The following is a 27,451-nucleotide window of genomic DNA, read 5'->3' as shown; positions in this document are numbered from 1 at the left end:
GGGAAGACAATTTGAGATTGTGTGATGGCGAACATCTGGGTTTAGGAGAGCGGTGACTGGCTGAATTGTATTGCCATATTTGGACAACTGGATCATATCATGTTTAGAGGACTGGCCTCTCACCTCTTTGCCCCTGCTTCCCACCAAGCAAAAATAAGTGGCTTCGTCAACGCAGTTCCAGGTCAGATTTCTAACCTCCACTAGTACACAAAGAGTTGGGGCTGGAGGCTGTCACTTCAGCAAGCCTTTGATCTGCAGTTTGGGGCTGAAAAACTTCCAATCGTAACTTCAGCATTCGTGAGAGCTTGGCAATGAACACCTTTCTGAGCTTCTGAAAGGGCAAGGTCATGCCATCTTGCTGCCGTTTTACTTCTCTTTGCTCTCTGCTTAGAAAAGGAAACAAGGTCAACTGATCCAAAGGTAGTTTTGCTTTGTTTATTTTGTTTTGGTCTTGTTTTTTGTTTTGTTTTGTTGAGACAGCATCTTATTGTGTAGTCCAGGCTGGCCTCAAAATTACCATCCTCCTTTTCCAGCCTCCTGAGGGCTAGAATTACAGGCATGAGCCACCATGCTTGGCATGAGGTTTGGTTTTTTTTTTTTTTTTTTCAACAATTTAAGGATCCTGTTTAAAGTGACATTTTGGGATGTTCTTATTTTCCTGATGCTTTACTTGGTCATTGATTATTTGTTTAGTCTCTTGCAGGGTACGGAAGTAAGACAGAGGTAAGTGGTATGATCCTTGTTTATAGGATTTCACTGCAGCATTGTTTGTTATAATGAGAAAAATGGAAACAGCCAAAATATCTAATGATAAGAGTTTGGTTAAATAGACCATGGAACATCCATAGCTACATTCCTCGGAACTATAAAAATTGTTCTGGGGTGAAACAGAATGGTGCTGCAGTTTGGATCTGGTTTCCCCAGGAGTTGCAGTGTTGGAATGCGATCTCCACTATGAGGTAAAAGTTTAGAGGTGGGCCTTTGGGCAAGTGAATGGGATTGGATAAGATCTTCAGGGTGGGGCTCCCATGATTGAATACTGGTGCCTTTATAAGAAGAGAGCGAATAGAAGAGATATGCGTGTCCCCATGCTGTTTCTTGCCCTGTGGTGCTGTATACCACCACAGGAGTCTGCCAGCAAGAAGGCCATCACCAGATACAGGCCCTTGAACCTCCAGAACTGTGAGGTAAACAAACCTTTTTGTTCATAAAGTAACCCAGCTTCACATATTTCGTGATAGTAATGAAAAAACAGACTAATGCAAGGAGAAGGAGAGGACAGGTAGGAGAGTTGTGAGAGATGGGAAGAAGAATTTTGATGTGCCCAGGTAGCCCTGTGGGCAGCACTGTCATTCCGCAGGAAGAAGCTGGTGGGAGAAAAGAGGAGTTGATATGATGCACAGGATGAACTGGAATTAAGAAAGACTGGAAGGAACTGCTCCGAATAGCCCCTATCTGCCCTCCCCGACATGTTTAGTTTCTCTCAGTTGCCCTGAGAAAATGGGCACGCTTTAGCCACGTTAGTGCCACCTCAGCTTTCGATGCACTTCCTGTACTATTGTTTGTTTCTTTAGAGCACTCGTTTTTTTTTTTTCTCCTTTGGCGGTACTGGCATTTGAATTTAGGACTTCACGCTTGCTTCACAGGTGTTCTACCACTTGAGCCAGGCCTCCAGCCCTAAAGCACTCACTTTTTAAATTTAAGGAATACTGGTTTTTAAAGGAGATTTTTGTTTATTATCATTCATAGGAAATTTATTTTTTAAAGGAAGCTCACATTATTATAAATGAAAAATGGCATATCATTTGGCATAAATAGGAAATTCTGATAAAATTTAAAACTGTAAAAACAAAACCCTGTTATTAAATTCTTGTGTGCCAAATGCTGTGAACCTGAGATCTGATCTTTCTTTGTTAAAAAAGAAACGTGAGTGTTAGAAATGTATTAACAGCACAATGAATTCATGAAGAAAATTGGAAAAGGAACAACTTTCTCCAGGTGTGATGGAATGTGTCACCTAAAGTCACATTCCAAGACTGGAGGCATGGTTCAAGTGATAGAATGCCTGCCTAACAAGCAATAAGTACTGAATTCAAACTCTAGTACCACACACATACACACAGAAAGTCAAGCCTCAGAGTCTGGCGACACTGCTCCAAGGAGGGTTCTTTCTCCACCCAGAGTGCTGGGGCTCCGGCATCTTAGCAAGCTGGACTTAGGTGGGGAGTCGGTGGCTGGAGATACAGGGTTGAGGACTAGGGATGGGGAGGAGAGAGATCCAAATGGCAGGGTCTGCTGAAGGGGCAAAGCCACTGGGTCTGGGCTGAGTGCTGGTAATCACAGTCCTGTTCAGAATAAAAAGCAAAACATTAGCAAGAAAGAAACCACAAATACTATGTAAGTATGTCAAGGAACTGAAAGGGGGAAAGAACCTGGTTACCACAGGCTTTGTGAATGAACAGGCAGGCTCATGCAAGGTCACCTGGGAAGAAATGACCTGGTGAGCAGAAGTCATCTGTGCAAATGTAGACACACCATATTTCTTTTCTATCTAGAAACAGGAAAACAAAACACAAAAACAAAACCTTGACATATAACTCAGAATTTATGTGGACTATTTCTTACACTTTCAAAAATACTTTCTCATGGAAAGGGTGAATAGGCCTCTCTGTGCCCTCTATAACACTTCACAGAAGTTCCTGTAAATATCCTCTTTTTGCCCTGAGTTAAGTGATGCTACACCCCTCTTTGGGAGAACTGAGGCTTCTAGCAGTAAAGGAAGGAACAGAGCTCAAAAGAGGCTCACAGGAGATTCATTTGGACATCAAAGTCCATGCATTGCCATTATCCTTCTTGCTCCCAGGTCAAGTGACCTGGTCTTTGGTGATTTTAAAAAATTTTTCATCTTGCATTTTCCTCTTTGTGCTCATAAGAACTCCTCTTCTTTGCTTAGTGTTACATTAGATGACAAAAAGCGCCCTTGGCAAGTGGATGGTCACACTGTACCCAATGATTAAGACACCCTGGGCAGTGGTCAGCACACATTTATCTAAGAGCCCTTAGATAAGCAGGAAACAAATGACCAGCGCCCTATCTAAAAAAGCTCAGAAAACTCATTGAGTCACTTGATTGTTGAAAACAGGCTTTCCACACTCGTACTACTTTTCTTTACAAAGGGTTGTTATTAACAACTGGAAAACATCTTTTGGTTTGATGAATAGATATTATCATCCTCAAATAGCATTTTTCGAGTGCCCACACAACCATGGAAAACTGCAGTGTTGTTTGGAATACATGCAAATTAATTTGCAGCTTAAACACTAATAGCAAGTATCTTAGCAACACCTCAAAAGGATGCCAAATAAGTGTCCAAAGTTAATTTGAGGGGAAGTCTTGAGGTTTTAATCAGCACAGAGCACTGAGTGGCTTCCTGTGTGCTAAGATAATTTTTACTCTCCCACGGGCACTATTTAAAATCCCCATGAAGCAAATGTCATGTCATGGAATAATCTGCCTTCTGTTCATCCACATGCAGCTACTAGAAGACATTTCCTCTTGCCTCCAAAGTGACCACACAGCTCAAGGGTTCAGTCAGTGACATTACAATCGGTCTGTGAGTCAATGTTTAGGAACTGGCCATGTGCCCAGACCTGATTTCACAGAGTCCATGTTTCCCACTAGGACAAGTAGGACGCTCACAGGTGATTGTACAGGGTGGTGTGATAGTGGTGACCAAGAGGAAAGACTTCTAGTTCCATTCTTGCTAACTCTCTGGATCTTATGAGATGTATTGTATTTTACCACTATAAAATGAGAAGATTGGCCTAGGGTCTCTCCACTTCTTGAATAGATAGGTAGATGATAGATATATAGATGATAGATAAGTAAATAGATGATAGATAGATAGATAGATATAGATAGATAGATGATAGATGATTGATAGATGGATAGAGAGATTGATAGATGGTAGATATACATAGATAATAGGTGATAAATAGATGATAGAGAGAGATAGATAGGTGACAGGTGATAGATAGATATAGATAGACAGATAGATGATTGATAGATGGATAGATAGAGCACTAGATAGATAGATGATAGATGATAGACAGATAGATAATAGATAAACCATATCTATAGTTCTGAATCCCAAAGCTCGAATATTGATGTAGCAAAGTCTATAAAGCTCAGTTTCCCAGTGTGACCTACCATAGTGAAGCTAAAATGGTACAAGTGTGTGGCTTATCTGGTCTGCAGTAAGCTGGAAAAATGTCATTCCCACACAGTCACTGCTCAGGGTCACTGCCTGTTCCACTGAAGGATTCAGAAGAGTAGGAAGAAACAAGCTGGACCCTGGTCCCTCTAATCCATGTCGGCCTCAGCCTTCCCCTATCACATTAGCTTTCCTTCATATACTGATTGGTCAGTCAGAAGACAAATGAGCCTTGGGAACACAAGTCCTTTTGTAAATTGAAGCTGCCTGCTGGGCTTGCTCAATATGAAAACATGTGTTCCTGGGCTGGCATGTGCCAGTCTTCCTGTAGTGACCACCTCCATTGTTAAACCAGACACCAAGATGTAGTTCGGCTTAGGTGTCAAGAATCTGAAAAAGAAAGGATACTTATTAGAATTAAGTTTGATTAAGAGAGACCCAGAACCCAGAGAAATGTTGCCTTGAACAAGTTTCAAGTTTACCGTCTTTCAGATAAATCTAGATAGTTCCTGGTCAGAAGAATTCATAGCAGGTCTGCTATGTAAGGACTACTACTGGGACTTGGACTCAAGTACTGTCCCTACTCAACAATTAGATTGTATTGGGGAACAACCAGCAGACTCTGTCTCAAAATGCAAGAACATAGTGCAGGATTGTTTTTCATTGAATCAAGGATCTTTGACCTCTTAGCACTGTGCCTGGATTACCCGTTCCCTTTCCTTGTGGGAGTTTGCAGTTTTGGTACACACCAGGCGGAAGGTGCCTAACATGACTGGCTCCCACACGGACTTTAACTGCTCTGAAACATCCCACACTTTCCTGCATTTTTATTGCTGGGAAGAATAGCTCTTGGCAGGAAGCAGACGGTAAGGAATCCTTTATGTAGATTCCTCCAGACTCTGCCTGTGTCTTCTTTCCTCATCTAGCTGTGCCTCCTTAATATATCACTGTAATAAGTCTTAGCCATGAGGCACTCAACTTTCTATATACTGTTTTTTCCTATGTTTTCCTATGTATTTTATCATAGGTATGATAAAATACAGCAAGAGATTAACAAACATTAATAAAAAATAGGTTATGATTAAGCAAAATAAGATTTATTTGAACACAACTGCTGAGATACTACGACAGTCAACCTGATAACTGTGACAGCTACTAAATGACTAATGGGTAGGTAGAGTATACAGTGTGGACATGCTGGATAAAGGCATGATTCATGTCCAGGACAGGACATATCAGTACAGTATGAGATTTCAAAGCACTACTCAGGACTGTACTCATTTAAAACTTACATGTTATTTATTTCTGGAATTTTCCAGTTATAACTCTCAGAGCACAATTGACTGTGGGTAACTGATTTTGATTTGAGGAAATCAAAATCACGGGTAAGGGAAGATAACTTACAAACCACTTGCCTTCCACTGGCCAGAATTTAATCCAATGGTGACACCCAGCTACAGGGAAGCTGGTGAAGGTCTTCTTTCCAGGTAATCCTGTGAAAAGCCTGGAGTTCTCCAGGAATGAGAAAATGAATATTGGGAAGCAATGAACAGACTGCCACAAAGGGTAAAATAACAAGTATAATTTTTTTTTTACTTAAATCAAGTTAAGAAAATTAAACAGGTCAAAGTCTTACATCAATTTTAGGCTGAATCTTTTAAATAGTAAAAAAAGGAAGGCTTCTTGCCTATAAAAAGATCTATTCCTGCCCAGTGACCAGCTGCCGAATCATTTGCAAGCTGCTAAATGATTTACATAAGGATGGAATTGAGATTTTCCTTGACATTGAATTCCCACCATTTTCTTCCTCTATCTCTCACCTCATTTTCTATGTATTTCTAAAAATAAAGTATTTTGACTGGAACTCTTCAAACCAAATGGAAAAATCAAGCCTGTGATACTTGCTTCTCTGTACATCTCACAAAACACCTACTCTTAGGACTCTACAAGGGCAATGTATTATAACTCTTGTCCTCAAGGAGTTTCTAACTTAGTCTGTGACCATGCTGAATAGTGGGCTGTATTTTTAATGCAAATGTACTGCTACCAACCAGCCATGGATGCATGGGTTACTAACCTAGGGATTTATGGGTGGGCTGCCCAGAAATGGTCATCCCAGAAATGATGTGCAAAATAATGTACAAATGTAAATTTTTCTATAGATTTCTTCAGCTGATCAAAGGAATCTATATTGTAATGACTGTAAATGCTTGCACTCATAAAACTTCTAATCGCAGAGATTTTATATATATATATATATATACACATGCATATATACATATATATGCTATCATCTATTCTTGCTGAGTTCCCAGTATTCTGAGATTGGTGATAAATGGAAATTTATTAGCCAGCCAGGGCCAGAAGGATGGAGGAACAAGGAGAACAAAATAGCAGGCCTTCAAGAGTCTGAACTCACAGTGGGTCTTATTTAGAAAGTAGTTCTACCGATCAACACCTTTTCTTGGCATAAGTCACTCCTAAATGCCCTGTCTGACTTTCATTTAGGACAGCTCAGTGTCCCAAATCAGCAGCTAGTGCTGTTCAGGAAACCTCCATTTTCCCTACAAACCCCTGCTTCTTTGCACAGACCTCCGGCAGTGTTACCTATCATATGTGACTTCTGCTGTGTCTTGGTGAGGACTACAGTGAATAATAAGGGCAGTCAGAGTCAAATTCAGAAGCATAAATTCAAACAGGTAGCATATCAAATCTACTTGGTATATCTTTCCTTAGCCAAGGTCAATGAGATCTGATAACAAACAATAAAATTTCTGTTTTCAGGAATACTTAGATGAAATTGCTCATTTGTTTTCTGTATATTTTCTTAATTTAATTAGATAGTTCCAGGGCACATAAAATGAGCCATTCTGCCCAGTGAAGAGAACACAGATTTACCCTTGTGAAATTAGTAATTTGGATGCTAGAGTGACTGTGGAATCCTGTCAGTTTATGTTAGACATATACAAGGGATCATGTGATGTTTGAGCAGCGGGGACTTCTGGGACCACACTGTTTAAGGTTAAGCCTCAAAATGCCAGAAAATGAATAGACTTTGTCAAGAGGGCTTTAGGTAGTGACCACTATGATTTATACTTTTTATGTATCTGAAATGGGGTGTCTCTTACCTCCTAGGAAATTTGCACTAGTGCTCTTGAATCATGGAAATCCTATTGGTTAGGGAATCATTTAGCAAACCAAAAAACTACAATGGCTCAAATAAGACAGAAGTTTCTCTGTGGGTGACGTGGGTGAGTGGTCCAATCTCTACTCCACTAAGTACCCTGGTTTTTTTCCACCTTTTTGCTCCACCATATCAGGAAGGCCAGCATCATGACTGTGTTCCAGTCTTCAGGAACAAAATGGAGTGCCCGCATTCTTCTTTTAAGGGTGTGTTGCCCAAGTAGAGGAGAAAACTGCACAAGGTCACACCTCATGCCAAGCCAACTTACAGATGCAGACCAATGCCCTGTTGCTGCTGAGATTATTTGGGTAAGTGGAAGTCAGTGATATTCCTAGAAGAAAAGGAGAATGGGTTCTAGGATCAGTGATCAGTTTCTATCATGCCGTGGGTTCCCATCTATAGAATTAGCCAGAGGCAGAGGAAGAACGCCACAGGCTTTTAAGTGAAGCAAACCTTCTCAGTCATTGCTGTAATTCAATGTACTCCAGTTTCCCTAGCTAGAAAATGGGAATAATAACAGCATATAACTCACAGATCTGTGCTGATACATAGAGAAAAGTGTGTGTGTGTGTGTGTGTAAAAGAGGGGGAGAAAGAGAGAGACATTTACCAAGATATGCAAGGAAGAAGATGCAGACAAGATAAATGATTGGGAATGCATTAACCTTGAAAACTGAAATGAGAAATGAGATAACTTTCTCTTGCAAAAGTTCCACTTAGTCTGTGTCCTTACTCGAGGGTACTCTCATTTCTGAGAAGAAAAAGATAAAATACTTCTTATGTGGACTTACAGGTTAAGGCACTGCCTAATAATTAACTGAGAACCCCTAAATTGATGTTACACTTACAATTTTGGAGAAAACTTCACCAGAAATATTATGAAGTCAGTATTTCTTCCTTCTCTGTGATATAATTCTCTGATTTTCAGACTCCTACTCCATCAAGGCCAAGTTTATATGTTCCCTCCTCCTCCTCTAAGCTTCACTATCCCCTCCCAGGCAGAAGGAGTTGCTCTCTCTACTTAGTCCTCACTCTGTGGCTTCTGACCTTTCAAACCCTTCTTCCTGTGTGGCTGCTGATGGCTTGCATCCACTAGAAGGTTACAGTTAGCTCTCCATAGCTGTGGGTTCAGCAAGCATGGATTCAACCAACTGAAGGTTTAAAATACTTGAAAAAAAAGTTGCATCTATACAGAACATGTACAGACATTTTTTATTTCATTATTCCTTAAACAATATGGTATAACACTATGTTCACAGCATTTGCATTGCATTAGGTGTACGTAATCTAGAGATGGGGTAAAGTACATGGAAGGGTGTTCAGAGGTTATGCAAATACTATGTCATTTTACATAAGTGACTTGAGCATCTGCAGATTTTGGTACACAAGGAGAGAAGTCACTCCCTCACTGATCCTTAGGAACACCTGTATATGCAACTTGAGGGCAAAGACCATATATCTTGTTTATCATCTCCCCTCTCCCCCAGTCCCAAGTATTTTTCACAAATAGCAGGAAAAATAACCAATCGCTGCTAACTAAACACATGAAGGAATTCCTATGTGGCCACTGCAGCTCAATGGTTCAGTGACTGCATATATTGAGTAAAAACTTAGGACGCATTATCTGATAAAGGAACATATTGGTGACAAAGACCAAATTGTTCATTGTTCTAGGAAGTCAGAAACATTTGGCTGTATTAAAAAATCTTGAATCTCTTAGTGAGTTAACACAGCTCTCAGCTTTGTTTACCTGAAACCAGTCACTTAACCTTGATGAATTCTCATCCTTCCTTGGCCCAAACCAGATAATAATTGTTGACCTGCGTACCACACAGGGTCCCTGTGATGAGGAGCAAATGAATCATGATGTGGGTGAAACCTAAATCACTGTGAGATCTGAGCTCATAGTTCCAGCTGTAACTTCTCATTTTATGGAACATAAAAGCTAAGCTCCCAGTTTTGACCTTCTTGCCCTACAACTATGTAATCAGTCATGGCCCCAGCTAGTGTTTTTTTCTTGTTTTGAGCAGTGACCTCTCATCTCTCATAGCTCAAACGTCTCAAGATTTGGAGGTCAATTAATAAAGAATTCTGAGTTAATCCAATGAACCAAGGAATTAGATCTGACTCATTTTACCCTGGAGAGATCAGACCTGCAATTTCAAGAACAAACTCCTCTCTCACCCTCTTGCCCTAGAATGTACAATAATCTACTATCTTGAAAGGAAATTCTGCAAAAATAAAGTTTATCTGAGATGATGGATGAAGGCCACCCTCAATGTTAAGATGCTAGGTTTCCGCAAAAACAGAGCTGACTATTAACTGAAGCTTAACAGGGTGACATCAATCTGAGATATGGTCTAGTTTCCTAAGGCTGCAATGTACTAACCTTACAAAGAGAGCTTGATTAAGGACTTGCTACATAGTCTTAGAATTATGCCAAACAGGAGGAAGGAGAGCAAAATCCCTCGGGAGACAGGCAAAGGCCTGGAAGATGAAAGGCTCTTATTCTGAGGTGAGTTTTCATTATTCCTTTTTAAAAGGACTCTATGTACAGAGGAAGCACAGTGGATAAGTGATAGCTGAATAAAGGAGACCTCCTCTTGTGTGTAAGCAATGTAGAATAAAAAAGGGTGACTGAGTAGAAGGGCATAGGGTTGCTACTGGTAGGAGACAATGGGAAGGGGCACTCCAAAGCTAGGAAAGCCTGGGGGTACAACACATTTTTAACATTTTCCTGTCTTTTAGTGCAAGGTTTGCAAACTTCAGCACTACTGGCATTTTAAGCCTTAACAGAAGTTCAAAATGTGACTCAAGAATGTCATACTGTTCCTTTTATATAGACATAAAGAGTAGACAAAGCTGGTGCAGAGGCATAGATGTAGGAGAAAGGCAGGGCTGCTCTGAAGGGAACTATAGGTAGACCAGGTATTGTGGTTTGGGTCTAAATGCCCCCAAAAGCCACTGTGGTGAAAGCTTGGAGCTTCTAGGATATGGGACCTCATGGGAAAAAGTTAGGTTATTGGGACTATGGACTTGAAGAGGATATTGGAGCCCCACCCCCTTCCTGCCTCTCTGCTTCCCAGCCACCATGAGGTAAGCAGCTTCCTCCACATGCCCTCCCTCCATGATGACCACCTCACCACAGGCCCAAAGCAACAGGTCCAAGTTACCATGGGAACCATGAAAGGAAAATTCCATGAGGTCAACTGCAACAATAAGCAGTCAGGGCTCACAGCAGAATGGAAGTCTAGGACCAAAAACTGGATTTCTGTGAAATTCATGGAATGTTAAACCAGCTGAAAAATTCTATGCATGTAGTTAGTTCAGATACAGGATTGGCAAAATCTGACACCAAGATGATTTGCCTCTTAGTGTTCTCAAAAGTTTTTAAATTTTTTCTCCTAAAAGTAGACTTGCTCTAATGTGCTTAGGAAGCTGAGAGGGCAAATCACCTCATTCCTCATCCCATGGTCACTTCTCGGTTACATTCTGGTAGTGTGAGGGCCAAGACGTCTACTTTTTCTGAGTGAATTTCTAGAAATTAATAAAAATAGCTTGTGGCAGCCTGTTCATAAACTGAAGAATTAGTTGACAGAGTATTGGGAATGCCAAGACAGGGAGAAATCCCCTTCCTATTTCTCCTGCTTCCATTAGAAGTTAGCCTCATTTAACAGACAGAGAGAACGAGAGGAAGAGGAAAGGAGGAGAATCAGCCATAGCAGAGACAGGTTTTGTAGCAAACGCCCATCTTGGGGAATGAACAACTTCCTGCCAGTGCAAGTTTGGGGCTTAGACATGTTTTCTACCCTCATCTTAAGCTGTGTCACCAGTTTGTCTTTATTTTTCTGACTGTCAACTATAAAATAGTGAAATTCATCCAAGTGTCACATTGTGAGTTTTGACTTTCTTTTTGAGACAGTCTGGTTATGTACCCCAGGCTGGCTTCAAACTCTCAATCTTCTGCTCGAGCCTTCCAAGGGCTGGCATTACAGGCGTGCACCACTACATCTGTGCCTGTCAGTTTCGATTCTTTTGTTCTTAAAAGCTTTCTGTAACTCTACTTTATATCATGTATGCTGAAGTACTTGGGAAGAAGTATGCTGTTGTTAGCAATTTCCTTTGAAGTGTATGAAAAAATAAGCACATTGGTGATGTGCTAGCTGGGCAGAAAGAGGCTAAATCCAGCATAGTAAAATGATCGTTGTGGAATGATCTAGGAGATGGATCTGTGGGGAAAGCACTATAAAATTCATCCATGTTGTCCATATTTTTAAATTTTTCATAACAAAATGTCAATTAAAAATTCAAAAGACTTTCACAGACTCCCTGATTATGACCAGTCCAGCTCATCCCTCATCCAAAGCACTTGCACTGTCCTTAATCTCAGAGTCCACTGTACACATGACAAGAAATCGACTGAAAAGGTGTGAATGTTTGTGCCTGGTTTAAGAGAATAATTAAAACATGACATTTTTGATTAGTCTTTGAAGAAAGAGACATTGTAACACTATTATAGCACTTTATAAAGTTAAAATGTATTGTGATTTCATACACTTGAATGATACACTCAAAATTATAGTATCCCATTAATACCTTAGATGCAAAATTTTCTGTAGCAGTGAGGGTTTATAGTTGATGCATAGTCATCTCGTGTTAGATAACCTGTGTTAGATAACAGTTTCAATAATGTAAATCCAGCAAGTAATAGACTACATTACTTCATTAACTTCCTTTTCCAATATCTGACCTGTTTTAATCTTTTAAGACTAAACCATAACTTAAGATCTATAATCCTTTATAACTTCGTTGTTTAAATTTATATGTACATAAAATGAAAGACAAAGATTTTATAGAAAATTAATCCAACCACCTCATGTTTTTACCTAATTAACATTATCTTATTACTTCTCTCAACCTAAAATCACAAAAAACTCAGTTCATGGAGAGATATAAAAGGGAAATTATTTTTAACTCCCTACGCAATTTCAAAGTAAAACATACGCACAAAAAAAACTACAGAAGTACTGTGTCGCCACACATGAATTTCTGTTTTGTTTAATACATAATTACTAATAATTTCTCCTTTTCAGATAGCCTTAAACTAATTCAGTTGCCCATTTAAAAGTATGATTACAGGAAAAAGTAGATTAAAGTAAAAAGGAGAATACATTTTCTTTGGCTCAAAATTATTAAGATACAATTATATTTTTAAAAAATAGCAAAGGTCAGTTCCTCCTTCATTTTTAAACGATGTTAAATTCACATTTGACAATTTGTCTGGTGGAGAGAAAATTACACTTATTTGAATATCTGGTCCAATTCATTTAGTTTAATCCACTAAATGCTCCTAGCTCTGGAATCTGTCTTTTTCATTTAGTGAGCAGCTTTGTAACTGAACAACTTCATATGAGGATGGAAAAAATCCACCCCCGTTTCTACCTATGACATTACACGTGTCTCCAGGGTTGTTACATGCATCTTGAAAAAGCGAGGTGTATAATGCATGCAGATTATGGTATTAATACCATTCATATGTTGTACAGATAAAGTCTTTGATCACATGCATATTTAATTAAATGCCATAGCAAGAAAAGAGATTTGTTGAACAGCACTTGTTCTGTTTTCTAGCACACCTGCAATTCTATTGTTTCTTTTGCATTAATTTCCTTGCAATGCTCAGAGCACGGTGGGGAAAATAAAAATGAAGTCATACTCACTCATCATCAGTGAGTTCTTATAGGTGTCCTGCCCAGAGTTTCTTTGGCTTTGATATTCTCCCCGCAAAGGCAGATTTCTGTTACTTTTCACATTGCCATTTGCTTTCCAAAGGGAGTTTAGTCCTAAAGATTATGTGAATTTAAAAGCACAAAATGAGCTTGTGTTTCTGAGCATCATCAAAAATACAGTTGCTCTTCTACACTTGATCAAAATCATGTCACACAATGGTTTTGTCTCTCACCTAAAAAGACAATAATGTGTGTGTTATGCTGCCCAAGATACAACTGGGGTTGTTTTTTTTTCTCCAAGTAAAAGACTAAAGGATTCAAGTTGATCTCTTAGGCTTGATGTCTTTGAAACACTTTACACGCACTTTACATGGAGCGACTCAGAATTGGGTGAGGCTCAGACAACCCTAATAAGTTCTGTGAAACCTTGAGAAGGTACTTCACAGTGATTGTTAACCAGTAGACTCTTTGCCACAACCTTAGCCTCACTTCTCTACCACAGTGGGTCATGCTGCAGAAGGACTAGCTTATCTCTGCCCTGGTTAGGATGATGTTCCAGCTAGTGGGAGAAATTCTATTTATGAGAAACATCAAGGAGTGCAGCTTGCTGTGTAAGTTCAATGGCTGCAGCCATCCCCTTCTTGTCAGTGCTAGTCAACATGGCAAAATATATCCCTTACCAGAAAACAGCTTTTCAGAGTTGAAAATGTTCTCAAATCATCTTCCTCTACATATCTTCATAGTAGTGCATAATAATTTCAGGTTGCAGCACCTATGGGCTCTCTCCAGTTGCCATTTTCTTCATAATCTGTCTGTCCATCCATCTCTCATTTTCTCAAATAAGTGGCAATCAGTCTAAATGAGATGTCCAGCACAAGCTCCGAATACCTCTGTTCTCTGCAAACGTGCTGTTTTTCTCAGCCAACTACATTATAGTTACTTATTACATAAATAATAGATGAAAAATGCACAAAACAGAACTGAAGAGGAATATTTGCAGGTTCAACTGCAAATAGCTCTTCTTTAGCAGAAAACAAACAAGCAAGCAAAACAACATGACCTCCAAGTACTAATGTGATAGAATCCTTTTCTCATACATAAATGGGCTTCTAGTAAGCATTGCCATGAGAAAATGTTGAAAATGCCAAATGAGACAAAGATGTTGTCCAGGTCTTAGCTGAATACCTGGTTCAAAACTTCAAACTGGCACATGATACTCGCCAGAAACAAAATGTGTTTATACTTATTTTATATTGTCAGATGTTTGGCCATTTTCAATTTCTTTTAAATTTTCCTATCTTCATTGATTCTTAGCACTCTGATTAACTATGAAAACAACAAACTTCCTTGTATTTCTAGTTCTTAAACTAGAAGGTAAAAACTAAACAATCAGGGATGAGGCTTGAATTTCCCCTTTATGGAACAGCTTGGAGTTGGCTTAGGGATTGGTTAAGGGCTTGTCACAAACAAGGCTTAAAAGCTCATTGGCAAGAGAGTTCCCTCAAAATTTCATAGGCTTCTGCTGTTTGTTTCTAGCAAGGTATTTCAATAATTTAAGGCATTTACTTAAGGAAGTTACAAACATAATTTCAAATGCATTCTTTAATTTAAATGCAGTAAAATCAACTTTTTGAGTACAGCTTTGTGAGTTTTTAACAATGTGTGGATTAGTGAAGCGACCTCCACAATCAGGATATCAGTTAGTTTCCTTGTCCCAAAGAGGGAGGGAGTTCATACTGCACCTAGGTGGTCAAATGCTGCCCCTCACCTCTAATTGAATTTATAGACATAGTGTTATTTATGGTATTTTTGTTATATTTTTAATATTGGTGGGTCATTGTGATAGGTCTTTGTCCCTGAAATTAGCAAATTATATTTTCTCTCTTTCCTCTCTCCCTCTCTCTCTCTCTCTCTCTCTCTCTCTCTCTCTCTCTCTCTCTGTCTCTCTCTTTCTCTCAATGCAATCTAGATTTTATTGGTCTTTCTAAAGAATCAGTTTTTGTTTTCAATGATTTTCTCTACTCTTTTTTGTTTATTTCCAACTTCATTGATTTCCAGTCTTAACTTTATTATTTTTTCTCTTCTGCTCACTTTGGGTTTAATTTATTCTTCCTGTTCTATTTTTGTAAGGTATATTATTAGATTTTGATTTGAGACCTTTCTTTTCTAATATAAACATTTGATACTTAATTTTTCCTATAGATAACCTTAATTGCATCCCATAAATTTGTTATGTTCACAATGTCTTTAAATTTTCTTGAAAATGTTCTGCTTATCAATTGTCAAGTTCCTTGACTACTCTGGAATAATGCTATTGAACCATGCAGGGGTGGGGGGGGCTTTTTATTTTGGTTATTATAAAATTACTTCAGTTATTATAAAATATTTTTTGATTACTTTTTCAATTTTTATTTATTTGCTTTAGAACTTCTATATTTCCCTTCAAGAGTGCTTGCCCTTGTTTCATGGAGCATAGATACAATAATTTTTTAAGGTATTTGTTAATTTCAACATCCAAGTGAACCTATAGTTGGAATCTATTGGTTATTATTTGTCCATAAAAATTATTGAGATTTTTTTCTGGCTCTTTATACATTGAGTGATTTTGGATTGCATCATGGACATTGAGAATATTTTGAGTCTCTGGGTCTTGTTTAAGTCCTGAGGAAATGTTTTCATTCTACCATGCAATTGGTTGACCCAGTCTTTGTGTGTTGCTGCAGTTTTCTTGTCTGTTAAGTTTTCCTGGGCTTTGCTGCACTGCTTGGTCTGCCTCATTCGAGCACCACCCATCTGGGATGTAGGAGTGTCCACACTGTGGTTCTGTCTCCAAGCCTTTTCTCTGCTGCTTCAGCTCAGTCTCACAAATGTGCACCTCAGTGTGGAGCCTAGCCTTTGGTACACAGATTTTGGGCATTGCTTAGTGAAATTCCTTCTCTCTGTGTTATGAACCACCTGCATAATTTACAATTCCCAAACTTCCTGTTCCTGGCTCTATGAGTAGGTAGTTGAGTTTTTGTCCTCCCTGCACTGTCACACAATTCAGGGACTGAGTCCATTTTAAGGGCAAAGGTTCTACAGTTCAGAGACAAAAGTGTTCCCACAGAGAGTTAGGTCCCTCCAGAGCAGGACTGGGAAAGCAAAACAAGAAAAAAATACAGGAAGGAAGATTTCCCATCACACACTTGGTCCTGTAAGGAACCCGCTTCCAGCTTTTTTCATCTGTCTAAAAAGTGAGGGTTTTTCTTGGAGCCCTTTTCTGTCCACACCCATGTAAGTTCCAGTGTTAGGCTGCTCTCCAGTATAAACCAGAAGAAAAAAGGAAACCTACCTGAATCAGTGCTTCTTCATTATTTTATTTCTTTCCCCAATATGTATTCTGTCCAGTTTTTAGCTATAATCAGCAATGTAGAGTGACTAGAGGGGATTAGTCCTTTGCAGTCACTGAAGACTGAGTCTTTCTGTAAACTGTTTTCACCTTATTTACTGACTCTAGAATCTAACCTGAACACAAGATTCTCACTGTCTTTGTTGAGTAAATCCCTTATTATAGCAGCTTTTTTTTCAGAGTGTCTTAATATCTTCGTAGTAGTCTTTGCTCATATGAATTCACCTAACACTGCAAAGGGGACCCACAAAATAATAGGAACTTGGTGTCATAATAAAAGCATGTGGTTTGGTGGCAGAAAAACTTGGGTCAAGTTCAATTCAGCCACTCATCAGCTATGTGACATCATTATGCAATTTATCAAATCTCTGTGAACTGCAGTTTTTCCATCTGTAAAATAAAGATCATTATATAATGCTTATAAGGTCATTAAAAGAATAAAATCAGACATTAGGTATACAGAATCTGCCTATATTAGGCACTCAAGAAATGATAACTACTTGTATTACAGGAACTGTTTGCATTGTTGATGTTTCCTGACCAATTCTTGTCAGTGGATACTCTGCTTTGTTCTATAGTCTTATCACAGTGCTATGATAACAGTAACCATCAGACTTCCATCAAAATAATTGCAAACTACAGATGAGACCAGTCAGTCATATATGAACATGATCTGTAGAGAATCTGTTTGCTTGTGCGTGTGTGTGTGTGTGGCAGTGCCCTCAATGACCTGCAAAAGACAGCATCTTTTGGAGCAAAAATGACCAGGTACCTGACAATCCAGAAAGGAGGAATCAAATGCTTCCACTCTACTATGTGAGTAGAATGACATATTCCATCATTGGCAGAATTTTTTTTAGAAGGGAAGCTTTTCCTAAAAATTGTAGCTTGGGCTCATTTATTTCTTTGTTCCCTGAAATATTCTGATGCTGATTATTTTCTGCTCATCAATCCTCATTGTAGTTTAAAAGCATATCACTGCCTGGCACTTCTTTGTTAAAATAGAGGCAGCATTTTTAATAATTCAACCTTCTTTGAGGACACTGATTACCTTTTCCATTTACTAATTAACAGTCACAACAGTTCTTTGTCTTCTTTTCTTTCTTCTTGGTGTTCTATTACCTTTCTCCTATCAGGCAGGTTATAACTTGCTTCAGCGTTTGCTTCTTGATTTTTTTTCCTCCTTAGCTCTCTTATTTATAAGCTCATAATGCTTGCCTGGGACTTTTTAATTGCAGTCTGTTTGAACACAAATGGCTTCTGAACTTTTTATTCTTCACATTTCTGCAATGATAATACATAATAGAATCAAACTTAACTAAAGAAGAATATCAGAAGTTCTCTAGAGCAGGACACAGAATAATACTGCATTTCATTAGTTTTCAACACCCACGCCAGACAGCTCACTTGTGATAACTCTTTTCTGTGCCACTGCTGTTGCTCCTGCATCCACAATGCCTGTCATTACTTCAAAAGTGCCAAAATAAAGAAATGATTTCTTCCACAGGGAAATATACAGCTGAAAATAATATGACTGCTAATAAAGGAAAAGTACCAGTTAAACTGAATATGAAATTCCACATTAACCAATAATCAAGGAGTATTGAGTGCCTACTGTATACCTAGCATGGGATGAAAATGAAATATGTCTAAACTCCTCCCTTCTGTGGCATCTTCTACTCCTCTCATTCTAAACACCTAATTTTCCTCAACTATTCTTTCTTTAAAAACATGAGCCTCAAAAGATCTACAAGTTATTTGGGCACTGGTGGTTCACACCTGTAATGCTAGATACATGGAATGCTGGGAAGATCATGGTTCAGGACCAGCCTGAGCAAATAGTTCATGAGACCCACCCCCCATCTTCAAAATAACCAGAGCAAAATGGACTGGGGTTGTGGCTCAAGGTAGAGCACCTTCTTTGCAAGCACGAAGTCCTGAGTTCAAAACCCCAGTCATTCACACACACACACACACACACACACACACACAAACAAACCCTCTACAAGGTAGACTTGCCAGCCTTTCAGCACATGTGGGTATGAAGAATAGAGACAGTCTGTTATGAACTGAATGTTTGTTCACCAAACATTCCTGTGCTGAAACCCTAATCCTTAAGATGATGGTGTTAGTAGGTTGGGCTTTAGGGAGGTGATTAGGTTATGAAGGTAGAGTCCCCAGGAGTGGGATTAGTGTCCATATAAAAGAGATCCCAGAGGGCTCCATCACCCATTCTGCTGTGTGAGGACATAGCAAGAAGATAGCCATCTATGAAGTAGGAAGTAGCTCATCACCAGATGCCGAAACCCTCCCACATTTTGATCTAGAACCTAGAGACTCTAGAAGTATGAGAAATAAATGTTTGTTGCTGAAGTCACCCAGTCAATGGTATTTGCGTTGCAGCAGCCCACACAGGTTAAGATGTACTATAAGGGGTGGGTGATTACAGCATACACTATTGCAAATATGCTAAGACCATTCAGGTTGCTGCTGAAATGGCCCAAGAGTAGAGATAAATTTTGAAGGAATCTACAAGGGCTGAGGGCTCTGAAAAATCTGCCCAACATCTTACTGTGATTAATTATATTTTTAAAAAGAATATTGCTGTGGTGATAGGGGACAGTGAATATCTGATAAGGGTCTCCATTAACAAAACATTCCAGGCTGTGGTCTGGGTCTCTTGTGCCTTTTGTACTTCCAAGATTTTTAAATTCTTCTGGTTAACTAAGAAAAAAGAAATTTTAAAATTACAATGCTTCATCAAAAATGAATTCCTAATGAAAATAAGTATCTACATTACCTGGCTGACAAAAGCTAAACTAAGAGATTTCCTCTCCCACCCTGGTGGAGTTTGTCTTAGACCCTGCCCTTTGCTGAAAACGACTATAAAACTGAAAAGGACAGGTGAAATGGTCATTTTTCTTGGCAATGGGGACCATGGAACCATGATCCCTGAGTGAAGTGAAGGAAAAAAAAAAAAAAGGTGAGTCGTACAACTGACCCAGCACATGGATCATGGATCATGGCACACAAAGAACCCCAATAGAGATCAGCCTGCTCAGAGAGCTGAGAGGTAGAGATCAGAATTCTGATGCTGATTTGGCTAGGACTGGTAGGACAACCTGAGCTGCAAATTGCTGCCTCATCCATTATCGTAGCCTTCCTGAAGTGGCCTGCACATAATGACGGAGTAGGGCAAGGTAGAAAGGCTACACCAGAATCTCCAATGGGCATCGCTTGCTTTAGAGTATCCTGGACTTGCCCAATGATTGTTAGCACTCACTGAATCGTCCTCTCCCTCTCCCTTCACAGGTGTTGATCCATGATAACCAAACTCCATTCAGCATTTTCTATAGAGAATCCAACCTGTACACTGGTGAATTCTACCAAACAGCTGAGGAAGATGTAATACCAATCTTACACACACTCACAAAATAGAGGAGAAAATGCTCTAAAGTTGTGTTATATGACCAGCAGAACCTGACACTAGTCTAACCAGACATGACAAAAAAACTAAAGTTCAATATCCCTTAAAACATAAGTATAATATATCTTAGCAAAATAATTAGTGAAACAAATCCAAAAAGTTACAAGAAGGAAAATATGTCATGTTAAATGGGGTTTACATTAGAAATTCAAGATAGACTGAAAATCAATGTGATTTACTACATCAACAAAACAAGAAAAAAATCATATGAACATCTTACAGATGTAGAAAAGACATTTTGACAACGCTCTTTCATAATTAAAAACTCTCAGCAAAAAGAGAATAGAAAGGAATATTCTTAATCTAATAAAGGGCATCCATGAAAAAAAAAATTTACATTTAACATAACATTTAATGGTGAAAGAGTGAATGGTTTCTTCCTAAGATCAAGAATTAAGCAAGATTGCCTAATCACAGTACCTTTATTCAACATCATACAGGAAGCTCTAGCCAGTGCAATAATGCAATGAAAATAAATAAAAGGCACAAAATCTGAAAAGAAAGAAGTATAACTTCCTTTATTCACAAACATGATTGAATACATAGAAAACCCAAAGAAATACATAAAACTTCTGAAAAGATTAATTTAACTTGACTATAGGATACAAGGCCAGTATATTAAATAACATGTGTATATTTATACTGACACAAAAATGGAAGATTAATGTAAAAATTATAATAATATTTCTAAACCTAAAATACAAATGGGTAGATGTAATAAAAACACATTTATTAAAAGCCTAGAGAAATTAAAGAGTATTAAATAACTGGAGAGGTATCTATGTTCATAGATTGGAAGACTTCATGGCATTAAAATATCAGTTGTCTCCAAGGTGACCTATAGATTGAAAGCAAACCCAATCAAAATCTCAGAAAGAGGGTTTTTTGGATTTTTTTTTTTTTTTGGTTGGTACTGGGGTTTGAACTCAGTGCCTCATGCTTGCTAGGCAGCCGCTCTATCATTTGAACCCTTCCAACAAGGGAAGTTTTTTAATATACTAATTGATAAGCTGGTTCTAAAATTGATATGGAAATTCTAAGGACATAAAATAGAGCATTCTTGAAAAAGATGAAAGTTTGAAGACTTTCCCTACTGATTTCACGACTTACTAAAATTATAGAAGCTGAGACAATGCATGTCAGTGATAGTCGAGACACATAAGTCAGGAGAGTCTAGAAACAGACATACACAGCAATGGATTTTGACTAAATTGTCAAGGAAATTCAGTGAGGAAATAGTAACAGGTAGTGTTGGAACAACTTGATATCATATGAGGAAAAAACTCAACTTTTAAGTCACACCATACAGAAATATTAACTTGAAATGCATCATAGAACTATGCATAAAAGCAAAAACTCTAAAACTTCTGAAAAAAATCTTAGAAAATTTTCACAATTGTATAATAGGAAAATATTTCATAGACAGGACATCAAAAGTATAAAACATAAAAGAAAAAGTTGATAAAATTAAAAACCTTTTCCAAAATTAAAAGCTTTTTCTCTTTGGAAAACACAATTAAGAAAGAAGAAGAGCTGGGGGTGGGGGGGAGGCTCAAGCATAGAGCTGGTAGAGCACCTGCCTGGCAAGTGGAAGCCCCCAGCTTCAAACCCCAGAACCGCAAGAAAAAAAATAAGCAAGTCACACATTAGAAGAAAATAATTGAAATAAATCTACTGAATCTGACAGAGAACTTATTTAAAGAACTCCAAAAGCTTAGTATTTAAACTGACAATGCAATTTTTTTAAAAGAGCAAAATACTTAAACAGATACTTCACAGGAGAAAGAAAAATAGTCAGGAAACAAATGAAAATGCTCAATGTCAGTGATAGTTAGGAAAAGGCAAATCGAAATCAAATGATAGCACTTGACATTCAGAAGGGTATCTGTAATCAAACAGATGTAGCATGGCAAGTATCCATGAGAACACAGAAAAACTGGAACTCTCATGCATTGATGGTGGGAATAAAAAGTAATATAGCTACTAAGGAAAACTATTTAGTAGTTCTTCAAAGAAAAGTGTCTAAAGAGATAGAAAAGCTAGCTACTCTGATTTGTTCATTACACATGGTATACATGCATTGAATTATCACACTGTATTCCATAAGTATGTACAATTAGAACAATCACAGTTAGTTTAAAATGTTAAACATTGAGTTACCATATGACCTAGAAATTCCTGTGGTAGGTCCATACCCAACAGTACTGAAAACAAATGTCCACACAAAAACTTGTATACTAAAGCATTATTCATAGTAGCCAAAACATGGAAACCATCAACTTCATCAATTTATCAACCAATGAGTTGATAAATAAAATGGGATTTGGCCATACGATGTAATATTATTTGGCCATGAGAAGGAAGGATGTTTCAATATATGTCAGTCACAGCATGGAAAAACCTTAAAAACATTTTGCTAAGTCAAGGAAGCCAGATACAAAAGAGCACATGTTATATAAGATTCCATTTTTATTAAATGTCCAGAAGAGGCCAATCCATAGAAACAGAAAGCAGATGGGTAGTTTCCAGGGACTGGGAGACATGGATATGGGGAGCTACTAGTAGGAAAGGTTTCTTGGGATGAAGATGTTCTAGAATTAGATGGTGCTCATGGTTAGTCAACATTAAAATATACTAAAAACCACTAAACTGTACACTTTAAATAAAATACCTGGTAAGTGAGTTATACCTTTTTTTTAAAGTTGGGCCTTTAGTAGTAAAAAAATGTAATAACTGGCACAAATTCCCCTGTCATTATCAAACCAAAATTTACATTAACTTCTTCTTAAAACCCATTGCTGACATGATCTAATTTTTGGTACAGAAAATATTGTCATTATATGCATAAGAGTTATAATTCTTCCTGATGTCTGTTCTCTCCTTCTACCCACACATCAGGAAGAATGGGACTTGGCATTACTTATGTTAATTCTGCCTCAGCAAGAAGTTATTTTTTAGCTTAACAAATCAAATCTGGATCCCTGTCTGCTCAGCACACAGTGCTCACAGTACATCTCTGTTCTAACACTGTGTGTACTTTGGACATGCTGAATTGTGGAATGCAATCACCAATTAAGCTACCAGGCAGATTTTAAAGGATATTCTGTGCCAGAGCTAACCATTAAAAAGACAAGATGCATTTGTTTCCACTTCTTCCCATCATTTTAGGCTGGGGAAAAAATACTCACACAAAGAGTGAATTTATATTTTATGGTTTGTATGGAAATTATGTAAATAAAATGAATCCCAAGATCAGCTGTACTTAAGAAGTAGTACGTGGATATGACTTGAGTAAAACATGGTGGATTCTCATCTGTAATGTAACTGAAGGACAGGAAACATTCTGTGTGGGCAGCAGTAGACTGATGGTTAGAAGACCTTGTCCTGGATTTGTGGCAACTTAATTTATAGGACCAAGTTCATGACCCTGGGTCCAAGTCTCCTATCTGTTACACATAGGTACTAAATCAACAATTCCTAGGTTTTTTTTATTTTTTAAGTAATGTATAAGTCAGGGAGGTTCTGTATGTGTGTGTGTGTGTGTGTGTGTGTGTGTGTGTGTGTGTGTGTGTGTGTTTATTTTAAGAAACCAACTGATACAATTATGGTGGCTGACAAGCCCCAAGATCTCTGTTGGCAAGCTGCAAACCTATGAAAACCAAAAGTATACTCCCAACCTAAAGGCCAGCTCCTCAAGACCTGAGAAAAGCTTGATGTTTCAGTTCAAGCTGAGGCAGGAAGAGACTAATATCCTGGCTCAAGGTAACCAGGCAGGAGCACTGTCCTCTTACTTGAGAGAAGGTCTGTCTTTTTTTTTTTTTTTCTATTCGGGCCTTTAATAGAAGAGATGAGGCCCTTCTACATTGTGGCAGGGGAAGGAGGGCAATCTGCTTTAGTCGGTACCTATTCAAATGTTAATCTCACCCAAAAGCATCCTTGCAGACACATCCAAAATAATGCTTGGTCAAATATCTGAGAACCCAATAGCCCAGGCAAGTTAACACACAAACTGAACCATCACAACCAGGAACCCTTACTTGAAACTATCTGAAGTGGCCACCACATATGGGAAAAACATAAAGGAGCTGCTGTGCTTGTTGAAGATTTATCACAGGGTCAGTCCTACACTTCATCCTCATCCCTGAGATGATTCCAAGGGTAGATGCAGAGAGAGAAGCAGGCAAGTCACAGACCCAAGGGAGGACTACAAGCCAAGAAAGGGCATAATTAAAGCAGATACGGCTGGTTTTTCATCATTATCCATTCTCCTGTTTACCAGTGAATTTTTTAGTGATTTGTTTTAGTATAAAGTCATGCCAAATGAAAACTATATTCCCTAGATATCTTTGTAATTATATAGTTAAGTGCTGGCCAAAGAGATGAAAATAAAGTGACATGTAACTCTAGGTCCTGTCCTTAAAAAGAAAGGACACTCATATCTTCCTCTTTCCCCATTCCCCTGACTGGAATACAAGCATGGTAATGAGTCATCTTAGGCCATATAGGTGACACCACCACCATACAGTTGGTAAGTCAACAAAAGAGAAGTATTTTGGGCTCCCGGTGATCTTGAAGAGCAAAGATTTTATACTAGCATAGACTTTTAGTTGGGAATGAAATGCACTATCTCATTTATGCTATTGTTATTTTGTGTCTCTGCTGCATGGAATTTAATTTATACCCTAAAAGAAAATATAGATCTATCAGGATTTCTCTGTGGGAGAATACCATCAATGTTTGGGAGAAATATTTTGGAAAGTCAGTTGGAGAAGAGAAGTTAAAGATGCTATTCCATTGTCTTCTGTCTCCATCATTTGTGGTTAGTAGTCAGCTGTAATGACTATTACTGTTCCCTGTACATCTCCTATTTCTTCTGCTGATTTAAGACTTCTCTTTTGTGGCTGGTTTTCAGTAATTTCCCCACATGTGTCTTGGTATGTTTTTACTTATTTGTCTTGATCAGAGTTATTGAACATTTTGTTTCTGTTCCAGTGGTTTTACTAAATTTGCGTAACTCTTTTGACATTATTCTAGACACACTGACCTCATGACTAGACCTCGAATAAGCCAAGCTCTTTTGCAGGTTTTATGTGTCCTCCTTGTTTTTCTAGTATGGTCTTCCCCAAATTTTCACATGGCTCATTCTCCCAGTTCATGATGATCTCTGATTAAATGTCATCTCTTAAAAGTGGCTTTTCTGGCAATCTTATCATTCTTTAACTTCTTACTCTGCACTATTTTTTCCTGAGATCTTTCACAACTTAACATTGTTACATTTTTATTGTTTTGCTACTATCTTCCTTATTAAAATGCAAGTCCCATGGCTAGACCAATGCCTAGTAAGCACCAAGTAGTCAGTAAATAGCTGCTGTTTGTTCACAAGCACCTTAAAGCAAACCAGTTCTCCAATTGATCTAATCTATTCTGGCTTCCTCCTAAATTAGTTCTGAATTCTGAGATGGAAACACTCTGAACCAGTGGTTTCCCTCTGTGGTCCTTAACACTGCTCTGATCCTGCAAAAGAAACTGCCAAAGGTAGAATTAGGAAAATCTATATTTCTGGAGGCCTTGGACTCATAACTGCTTCCATAATACCCACATGAGTCTGTGACTGTGCAGCCAATCTAATAGAGAAAAAAATATTTTCAGTAGCTCCTGTCCCTTTGTACAGGAGACTGGCCAGTTTGTGACTACTGTCCTAAGGCAGAGACACAACTGATAGACAAGTTTCAAGAATTAACATGTTGCCTGTAATCCTAGCTACTTGGGAGGCGAGATCAAAAGGCTTGCGGTTTGAGGCCAGCCCAGGCAAATAATTTGTGAGACCCCAATTCCAAAATTAGCCAGAGCAAAATGGACTAGAGATGTGGTTCAAGTTGTAGAGTGCCTGAATTCAAACCCCAGTCCCACCAAATAAAAAAAAAAGAATTAATGTGCCACTGGGTGAGAAATGGGAGACTGGTCAACTTGTTCAACTATGCTAATGCAAAGATAAAGCCAATATGAAATGTGTTTCAAGAACTAATATGTCACTTCAGTGGGTGAAAAATACTACAATAAATTTCTCATTCTCTTCCCTGATGAAAGAAAGAGAACTTCTGGAAACTGAAAATTGCTCAACTATTTCCTCCTCTATGGCATATGCTGTGCTGGGCACATGGGTACAATGGTGAGAAAACCCAGAACGGCTGTAATTTGAAGGAACTTCAGTTTAATGGGGGAAGCCAACCATTACTTAAATAGTCAATTAATATAAAAATGGCCACTGAGCCAAATGCAAGGAAAAAGGTACACAGGGTCAAGCGAAGCTATGATGGAGGTTTGATCTGCTCAGGGAGGTCATGAAAGGCTTTTGTGCAGTGACAATCACACCGGAAGCTAAGAGATGGTGTGATGCTAATTTGGTGATGACTGGAGGAAACAGGAAGTGTCAGCAGATGGTGTTTGCTGCTCCCTTTGGCTAATCACAGGCTGCCTTCTTAGTTCTTTTGTCTTTTTTTCCTTCTTTCCCAGTTTTTCCTCCCTCTTCCTTCTCATCTTTCTTCTCCCTCCTTCTTTTCCTTTCTCCCTCTTTTGGCCTTTATTTATCTGGAATTAATATTGTTGATACTTTTCTACTTGGGTGAGAAACACAGAGCTTTGTACATAGGGTGTTTACAACCTATAGTAAAGTTCAAACAGAGAAGGCCTGTGTCTGCTTGTGTAAGCTGATCCTTTTAGAGAGAGGTCATGGTTTCAGGGTGTTGACTAGGGGCATGACTCAAGCAGTAAAGCACCTGCCTAGCAAGGTTTCAGGGTGCTGATGACACTTGGGCTTGGAGGGATGGCTACAGAGTGGGAGAAAGAGAAGAGGCTAAGGTCAGTCAGTTCTAAACTGAGCCACTTCTGGCAAGGAAATTTAATATCTGTGAATGAGTCACTGACCCAAATTAACTAAATGTCATCTGTATTTATGTTTGTGTTTTAAACATACTTGAATTTTCTACCCCAATGGAGAATATGAAGATGCATAGTGTTAATGTCCCAATAAGAGGCAGCATGTTTCTAGTCATACTGACCTTGGCACTGTGCTGGTGCAAGCTGTAAGATAGAGTGGAAAGCCCTTTGGCTTCTCAACGCTGTAATTAAACATCAGGCCTTAGTTTGTCTGGGATATGTGACCTTTTCAAATGAAGTGAAGCTCTGGCTTACCACAAATCTAATTTGTCTTTCTTATCAGTGAAGAAACAGACAGAAACAAGCAGGCCATAGCAAGAGACCTCCTCCACTGGGATTGTTAAGAGCTATTGTTCCATAATTACCATGACTAAGACAACAAACAAACTCTATTTGAGTTGACAGTCACATTAGATCCATGCAGCTGAATCTCTGCAAGCCTTTCCTGCATGTCTCCAACGTAAGTATACCGTACGTTCAGATAGAAAGCAAAAGAGATTACTAAACTATTATGA

General features: G+C 38.5%; 1 long non-coding RNA gene across 1 annotated transcript; it reads left to right on the top strand.

Annotated features, from left to right (window-relative positions):
• Nucleotides 1-27,451, top strand: LOC141410979 (uncharacterized). Its single transcript, XR_012435810.1, has 3 exons — nt 1-420; nt 7,534-7,705; nt 27,220-27,451. It is a non-coding gene; the product is annotated as an uncharacterized lncRNA (long non-coding RNA).

Source organism: Castor canadensis, chromosome 9, assembly GCF_047511655.1.
Source record: "Castor canadensis chromosome 9, mCasCan1.hap1v2, whole genome shotgun sequence".
Taxonomy (NCBI): Eukaryota; Metazoa; Chordata; class Mammalia; order Rodentia; family Castoridae; genus Castor; species Castor canadensis.
Note: the sequence above shows the minus strand (reverse complement) of the source record. Positions and strands in the feature narration are given on the sequence as shown.